The sequence below is a fragment of the Amblyomma maculatum genome, chromosome 10, assembly GCF_055883805.1.
Source record: "Amblyomma maculatum isolate TAMU_Amacu chromosome 10, ASM5588380v1, whole genome shotgun sequence".
Lineage (NCBI taxonomy): Eukaryota > Metazoa > Arthropoda > Arachnida > Ixodida > Ixodidae > Amblyomma > Amblyomma maculatum.
The window spans coordinates 106,808,473-106,816,509 of record NC_139353.1 but is presented as its reverse complement, the minus strand read 5'-3'; positions in this window follow the sequence as shown (position 1 = coordinate 106,816,509).

The following is an 8,037-nucleotide window of genomic DNA, read 5'->3' as shown; positions in this document are numbered from 1 at the left end:
CATATTCGTGACAGCACATCGAACTTGCTGGGACAATAATGGCCTTTCAAATAGGAATGGCCATAATAATTCAAATTGTCGCTCATGAGCAACCAGTAGATATTCACAAAACAAGGGCATGGTTCACAAAGAGATAATATTTATTGCAATTGTTACTATAGACGGCAGTTGTTACTAGCCAGCGCTGAGGGCACACACAGCCGCAGTTAGCAGGGCAGTGGCAGGGTTGGTCAGGGCAGGGTGGGCTCTCGGGAAGTGGAAGGGGCCAGGGAGCTGGAGGGCACACTCATAGGCGTAGTGAGGGGGCTGACCCTACAATTGCATTCAAAGGTGGCATGCCTGGTTCGCCAGGGGAGGTTTCAGCAAAACGCCTTTTTCTTCCACCCCCCCCCCCCCCTGTCACAGGAACCAGGCAGCCACCTGCGAATAAATGCGTGTGCCTCCAAATCGTCCACCCCAACTTTTTCGCAAAAGGCACCTGCACAAAAACAATGAGGAAACAAAATTTACAACACTATTACGAGGCATATAAAATCGCGTGCATTATTTTAGGAAGATGTAGAAAATTCCAGAATTCATGTACCGAAATTCATGGTCAATGAGAAACACTATACTGATGAGTTCCAGATTAGTTTCAGCTGCCTTGGGTTTATTAGGATGAAAGACGCACATACATTGCATAGCATGTGCCCTGTTGCATTTTGATCGCCTCCGCAGCAATACGGCTGAGACAGCCAGTGTTTCATCCCACACTAGGAATTAGTGCTTGATTGTCTATGACTGGCGCGCTATGACTGGCCGCATATGACTGGCGCGCTAGTTTTTTGCCGCTCCTACGCTTTCGGCGATGTGCAAACAGTTTATACTAAATATCGTTACCAAGAGAATGTTCGGCGACCATTTGCATTTTTTTTAAATGGCTGGACATAATATACACAAGCGATCTAAGCCCACGACTGCTGCACTGGCCGCTGGTTAGCTGATATACGCTTTTGACTGGTTTTGTGGGTAGTTCACTTAAACGGGAGCTCACTTAAACGGGTAGCTCACAGGTGCATCATTTTTACACATATACTGCTTGTCCAAGCAAATTTGATCCAAGGGATAAAAAAAAAACATTTCGGAGGCAGGCAAAGGAAACCAGATACATATTGCTGGAAGCTACCTTGAGCGCCACAGAAAAGGTTTTGTTTGGAATCCTTAATTGACATTATTTACCTAAATTACTGATTATTGACTTACACAATAAATGGTGTTGCTACTTTGAAGAGTACCGGCACAAACCACGTTTGATTATTTGCGATAAAGAGCCCTCACGTCTGCATTTTGAACGCCAGATACAGTAGGAAACCACGAAAATACAAAAATCAGATTCCTGGACAATACAATTGAGGACTTGGCTTGGCTCGACAGCCCTGTGTAGCGTTAGACCTACAAGTTGCCTATGGTTTCTTTGTCCGCGCCAGCACACTCGTCCAGCAAGACTGTATTTGCATTTTACAGCTAAAATATACTGTTCCACTCATTTGTATCCTTACCGCTTTGTAGTCATTATCCGCATTGCAAAGTTCGGCGCGCTCATTGTAACTCGAGCCTTCATGTGCGCCAAAGGGTCGACGCGAAGCAACCATCGCCAGCATATCACCCTTACTCATGCATGGGGCTAGCCATCATAGCGGCAGGTTATTTTGTCCGCTCAAAATCATGTTGTGAGCAGCACAATCGAGGTGCGCGAATGGGCTGGTAACGGTATCTACATAACCCGGAATTTATCTGCAGCTGGAAAAAAAGGTACACATGAGGTTTCTAACCGCAAATATTGAAACAGGGGTTTCCGAACGTGCTCACCGACTCTAAGTCTATACTTATTGTCTAAAGTGAATATTTAGTACTTGAAGCGAATAACCTCACTTCGCTACGTACACAATAAAAATTTTCTGCGCTGTCCTAAGTGGCTGCCAGCAATGCGCCACCGGTTTCCATCGTGTTTCTAATGGTTTGTTTATAACCCTTGGCTCAAGATATGGGGCGCAGCAGGTGTGATGTAGCTTGAATAAAACCTGCAAGAGATTATATATATGGGTAGATTTGTAAGGTTTACAGATTTCACTTACAAATTCTACGGGAATCGCGTCACTGCGGCCTTTCTTTGACGCGTAATAGCGCTATATTCGTGGCTAAAATAAAGTACTCAACATATTAATTAAGCTTAGCAATTGCAGCTGTAACAGAAAGTGAGGGCCGGCGACAGCTAAGGTGTGCCTAGCTTTCAAATTTTCTTAGATGACACAACCGTTCGAAATATGGAATATTAAAAAAAGCCCTTGATATTGGCTTTCTCACAGCGTATTATGGGTGCCTTAGTTTAGAAACATAATCCAGGTCCCATGGCCATCTTTCGTTTCCAATGAAATTCTTATATGTGGTGGGCGAATATCTAGACACAAAAGAATTAACTTTAGTTTTTCAAGATACGCGTAGTTCCCTCGAAAAAAAAAATTGTGTGGTATATCTCTAGAGGTAGAAAACGCTGTTTTTTCCATTTCAAAATGTTGCAAGTTTGGATACCATGATTTTTTCATCTACTATGTTTTACTCACTAAATATATGCAGGTTTTACATTTACAAACACTATTAGAAACCTGTTTTGTTTTTGCAGTTGAGTTATTAAAAAATCGCAAACTTTGCTTCAGGAGCGTTATGCTGCAAAAATATTATTCATTTTTAACCTTATGTACTGGCATATGATGCATTAGGTTGGTTGCACTAAATATGTTTTCACTTCCTGACGCATGCTCTTAATTTCAGGCAGTATCTGGAGCTCCAGACCACTAGGTGTGTTCTCCACAACGGATCAAAATTGCTCAGAATTCGAAAACAACAGTAAAGGGCAAATTTGCTGCAATTAAAAAAAAGATCATCTTCGATTTTCATTCAAATCCCTCTCAAAAATCTTCAGTACCTCAAAAATATCGCGGACTGAAAAGTGTTGCGTTATACTGTTTAAAAATATAACACTAAATATTAAACCGAGTGCTTGTGCTGATAATGGCCAAATTCAGCCTTCATTCTTGCAAGATCCAATAATATCTTGGCACGGAAACTATTTCTCTACATTATCTAGGTTCCATTCTTTATTTATGAAAAAATTTGAAGCTCTAGATTTGTGTGCGTTTCTGCATATTATTTTGAAATTGGACAAAAGTAAGAAAATGTTAAAATAAGGAAAACTGATTAGAATTGAAGAAACGGCCGCAACATCAATTTTTATCAAAATCTGTGGAAACAATGCAAAGTATATTATTAACATGAGTCAGTAAATATATTGAATTCTGCAAAATGTAATATTAGAAATATAAAAATGCCTGTCTTTGTTCTATAGATGTGCTTATATGGCTCCCCCTTATGGAGTAGGCATCAAAACTTCAAGTTAGTATTTGCTGAATTTAGTTACATTTTACCTTAAGTAAAATTTAAAACCTTGTCAGCGCTTATACATCCTTTTTCTGCTTCTGGGCAAATAGCTTAAAATGGTATTGATTCACTATTTCTGTCAATTTCATGGCAGAACGCAAGTGAAGGCTGAACTTCTTCTCTGTCCTGCATTCTTTTTTATTGCTAGGTGCAATAGTATTCAATCTAGTTTATTAATATATTATTCCATTTCTCAGCTTTGACCACCACTAACAATACCATATTTTTGAAGATGATTTTTCAATGTGTAAGTTTTATAATTACAATCATAAGCAAATCGCTTTCCAGCGTAATAATTTTGGTGGCGTTACAGAGAACACACATAGAAGGTTAGAGTCTCCAAATTCTGCCTTAAATTAACAATATGACCTGCGTAATAAACACAGAATGTTTTAGTACAAACGACGTAACGCATCACGTCAGTATGTAAGGTTGAACATTAACATTTTTGTAGCGCGTTGTTCTTGAAGCAAAGTTTGCGATTTTTTACTAAATCAACTGCATCAATGAAACACACTTTTAATACTTCTTATACAAGTAAATTTTACGCAAACGCGGTGAGTAAAAAGCAATGAATGACAAAATTTTACGCAACCAGCCGGCCTCCAAACTTGAAACTTTTTGAAACGACAATAACGGCGTTTTCCAGCTTTAGTGATAGGCGTTTTTCTTTTTTCGAGAATACTACGCCGCATCTGGCAAACCTAAGGGTCATTCCTTTGTGTCGAGACATTAGCCCACTACATATGAAAATTTAATTTAAAAAAATGGTCATGGCACCACGATTACAGTTCCTGTCCGAAGACATCCATATTTGTTTTCATTTCGTCTCTTCAAACAGGCTGGTTTAGCCAATGCGGTGAACAAAAATATCATCGCATATATTAAAGATTTTCGCGCTATATGTTATAGCTAAAGCTACCTATATTGTCACAACTGTCATACATTATTTGTAGCTGAAACAACATCACAAAAGGGATTCGATTGCAAATTGTTCGCTAGACGTACGAGATGACACACGTATACTTTGTAGAATAAAATTTAGGAAAGAGCAGATACAAACTACAGGCGAATAATGCTATGATATGGAGCATATGTATTACTCCGATTAACAGTAAAAAAATCAACTTTTAACATAATAATATATTCGACAAACTATTGGATGCTCACATAGGAACACAGTTAATGAGCTCATCCACGCATATAATGTCTATGGGCATTAGATGTGTGGATGACTTCGTTTTATTCCAATTCGTGCGTCACTCAAAATAATTGAGCGAGAAAAAAGTTAATGTCTACACAATTTTCAGTGAGTATACCACAAATTATACTAAGGTGCCTCATATATGTCACATCACCTAGCAAGTGAAATGGGATAACAGACGTAATCAGACTCTAACCCTGATCAGCATTTCGCTTTTGCGCCATCTTTGTAAGTTTTTAGGCAGGCTTTTCCACTGATTATCCTCTTCTTTATACCCCTGCCACCCACAGGACACAAATCTTCTGGGGGCACCGAACTGTTGGTTTTCGCACCAGTGATACAACTTAATCGATCCATTTATACGTAGAAAACATTCTCGATGCGCACCTAAAAAAAAAAATGAAAGCATGTATGTGTAGGCGAAATCATTCACCGGCGATTTAATAATATGATTTGAACAATAAAATCACACTCGAAGTAACAAAAAAGTGGTGGAGAGATAGGAATTGAAGCAATGAAAGGCGGTTGCTTTCTGCAAAAATAAAAATAAAAAGAGGTCCACCGTCTATAAGAATAGGCAATAAAAATAAGGCATATTTAAATAGATAGATGGATTTATTGAAAGGAAAAGGCAGAGAGGTTGGCCCGAATAATTCAAATCTGGCCTGCTACTCTGCACTGGGGAAGGGGAAGGAGAGAAGAAAGAAGGTCATGATGGGTGACGATGTGGGAGAAGGCATATGAAATATATATACAGACACAGCAGCTTGCTTTACAAACGTGAATCAAGTCCGCTGGCGCTCAAATAACGGCAAAGAGCGCGCACTGCCTGGACGCCCTTCCCCTTGTCCTGCCAAGCGCCCAGCAGCAGTTCCTCCGACAGAGGCCTCTTGTCTAAACGCTTCAAGGAAGCAGCTAGCACATTTCTTTCGTTCGCCTACTCTGGGCACACCAATAATACATGGTCCACAGTCTCTGGGATGCCACAAGTTAAACATTCCGGTGAGTCCAGCTGTCCAATTAAATGTAAGTATTTGCGCGTGAAAGCCACGTTTAAACGAAGTCGATGTATCAAGCATGTCTGATGACGCGGAATATCACGCGGAACATAAAATTTAAATGTTCGATCAAGCCTTCTAGACGGATGTCCCCGCAGGGGGCACCTGTTAAAGCAGGTGTTTGTGTGTTTTGTGCGACACCACGGACCCCGAGCACCCACGCTTAGCCGTGCGTGGCATCGCCGTGTCTGGGGAAAAGGGGATCCTGGTGGTTGAGCCGATGCCGAGTGTTTGGACCTTTAAGGCCCCTCGGCGGAGGCAACACACCACTTTGGCCCACGCTTCCCACAGACGGCACCTCCGGGCTGACCCACCCGGGGGAAATCGGCAGTCGCCTTTTCCTGTCCTCCACTTCATCTTTCACTTTCCTATCTCTTTTCTCAGCACTGTCCTGTCTCCTCCTCACTTCTTGTTTTTCCTTTTTTCTTGGCGGCGAGGGTTAACCTTGTGTGGAGTAGCTACCCTGAGTTGCCCATATTTGGTTATAGTAGCGGTGTACTGCTGGCGTGGGCAGGACTTCTTGCAAGTTCCTGTCCCGTCCCCTCGTTGGGCTCCATGGTGGGTGGCAGGCACAACTACCGAAAACACAAACCCTTTCATGGATTCTTTCTCCCAAACAAATGATCGCCCTCCAAACAAACGAGGGCGGACCGATGCTACAAGCCATTTCTTTGTGAAAACAAAAGAGACTTTCCCAAAGTTCCATGTCATACATAGCGAGGAGCTTGAAAAACCCGCTCGAAAAATCTCCCCTTTCATAGTGTCAAAGTGTCTCACTAAAGACCTGGGCCCTGGATATAAAGTATCAAAACTTGCAAATGGTGACCTCTTGCTAGAAGTACAAACCAAGTGCCAGTCCTCCAACCTGAAAAACATTGTGTCGCTTGGGGACATCCCTGTCGTCATCACTCCCCACCGATCCTTGAACATTGTAAAAGGAGTAATATCTGAGATAGACTTCATTGCTCTCACTGAAGATGAAATGGCAGAAGGACTAGCAGACCAAAACGTCATAGCAGTTCACAGAATAAAAATCCGAAAGGATAACAAGGAGATCCCTACAAAACATCTGGTTCTGACTTTCAATAGCTGCACCCTCCCAGAGTCAATTGAAGTCGGATACATCAAAATAAACGTCCGACCGTACATCCCAAATCCGAGGAGATGCTTCAACTGCCAGAAATACGGCCATGGTTCGCAAAGTTGCCGTGGCCGCAGAACTTGTGCGAAATGTGCTGCGAACGACCACAACTCTGATAACTGCACCGCAAACCCACGCTGTGCAAACTGTGAGGGGGATCACCCCGCATACTCTCGATCCTGCCAAAAATGGAAAGAAGAAAAGCAGATCATTACACTAAAAACAACAAAGAACATCACATACAAAGAGGCACGTACTCAGTACAACAAAACCAAGAACGCATTTCAGTTCACAGCGAAACCAAATCTCGCCGATGTGGTGCGACAGGGCGGGGCACCACAACGGCCTTCGGCACCTACCCAGACCTCAAACGAGGCTGAGGTAGTGCCATCCCCTGCCCCGGTGGAAGCAGCTCCCGCTCCTCCACCACCCCCAAAACAGGCTACGCGTCCCTCAGGGTCGGCGGGCCACAAGACCTCCGCCCACGAGGCAAGGTCTAAAAAGAAAGAACACGTGCCTCTGGCACGTTCGTCCAGCACCTCAGACGAGGTAATGGACATAGGCCAGGACAGCTCTTTGCCGTCTTCGTCACAGAGACGGCAGAGCTCCTTGGAAAGAACCAAAACAGACAAGGCCCGAATCACGGGCCCTGGAAAAAACCTAACTTAATTTCTAAGCTTTCAACAAAATAAGATGGCATTCCTGGTACAGTGGAACTGTAGAGGACTTCTAAAGAATATTAATGACATAAAAGACATTCTAGATACAGTCTCGCCAGTTGCACTGTGCGTACAGGAAACAAATTTAGGTTGCATGCACTCGAATATACTGAAAAAATATCAAGTCTTCCGCCGAGATCGAGAGCAAGCAAGCAGGCTTTCGGGTGGTGCGGCCATCATATTGCAAAGTGGAGTTCCAGCTCAAGAACTGAAATTAAACACTCCCTTAGAAGCTGTAGCAGCCACAATAATTGCCTTTAAAACTCTTACTGTGTGTTCTGTCTATCTTGAACCAAATCTTAAAATAACACTCCATGATCTAGAAAACCTTTTTTGCCAACTACCAGAGCCCTACCTAGTAGTAGGAGATTTTAATGCACACTCCCCTTTGTGGGGAAGTGAAAAAAGTGATACACGTGGACAGCTTATCGAGGATTTTAT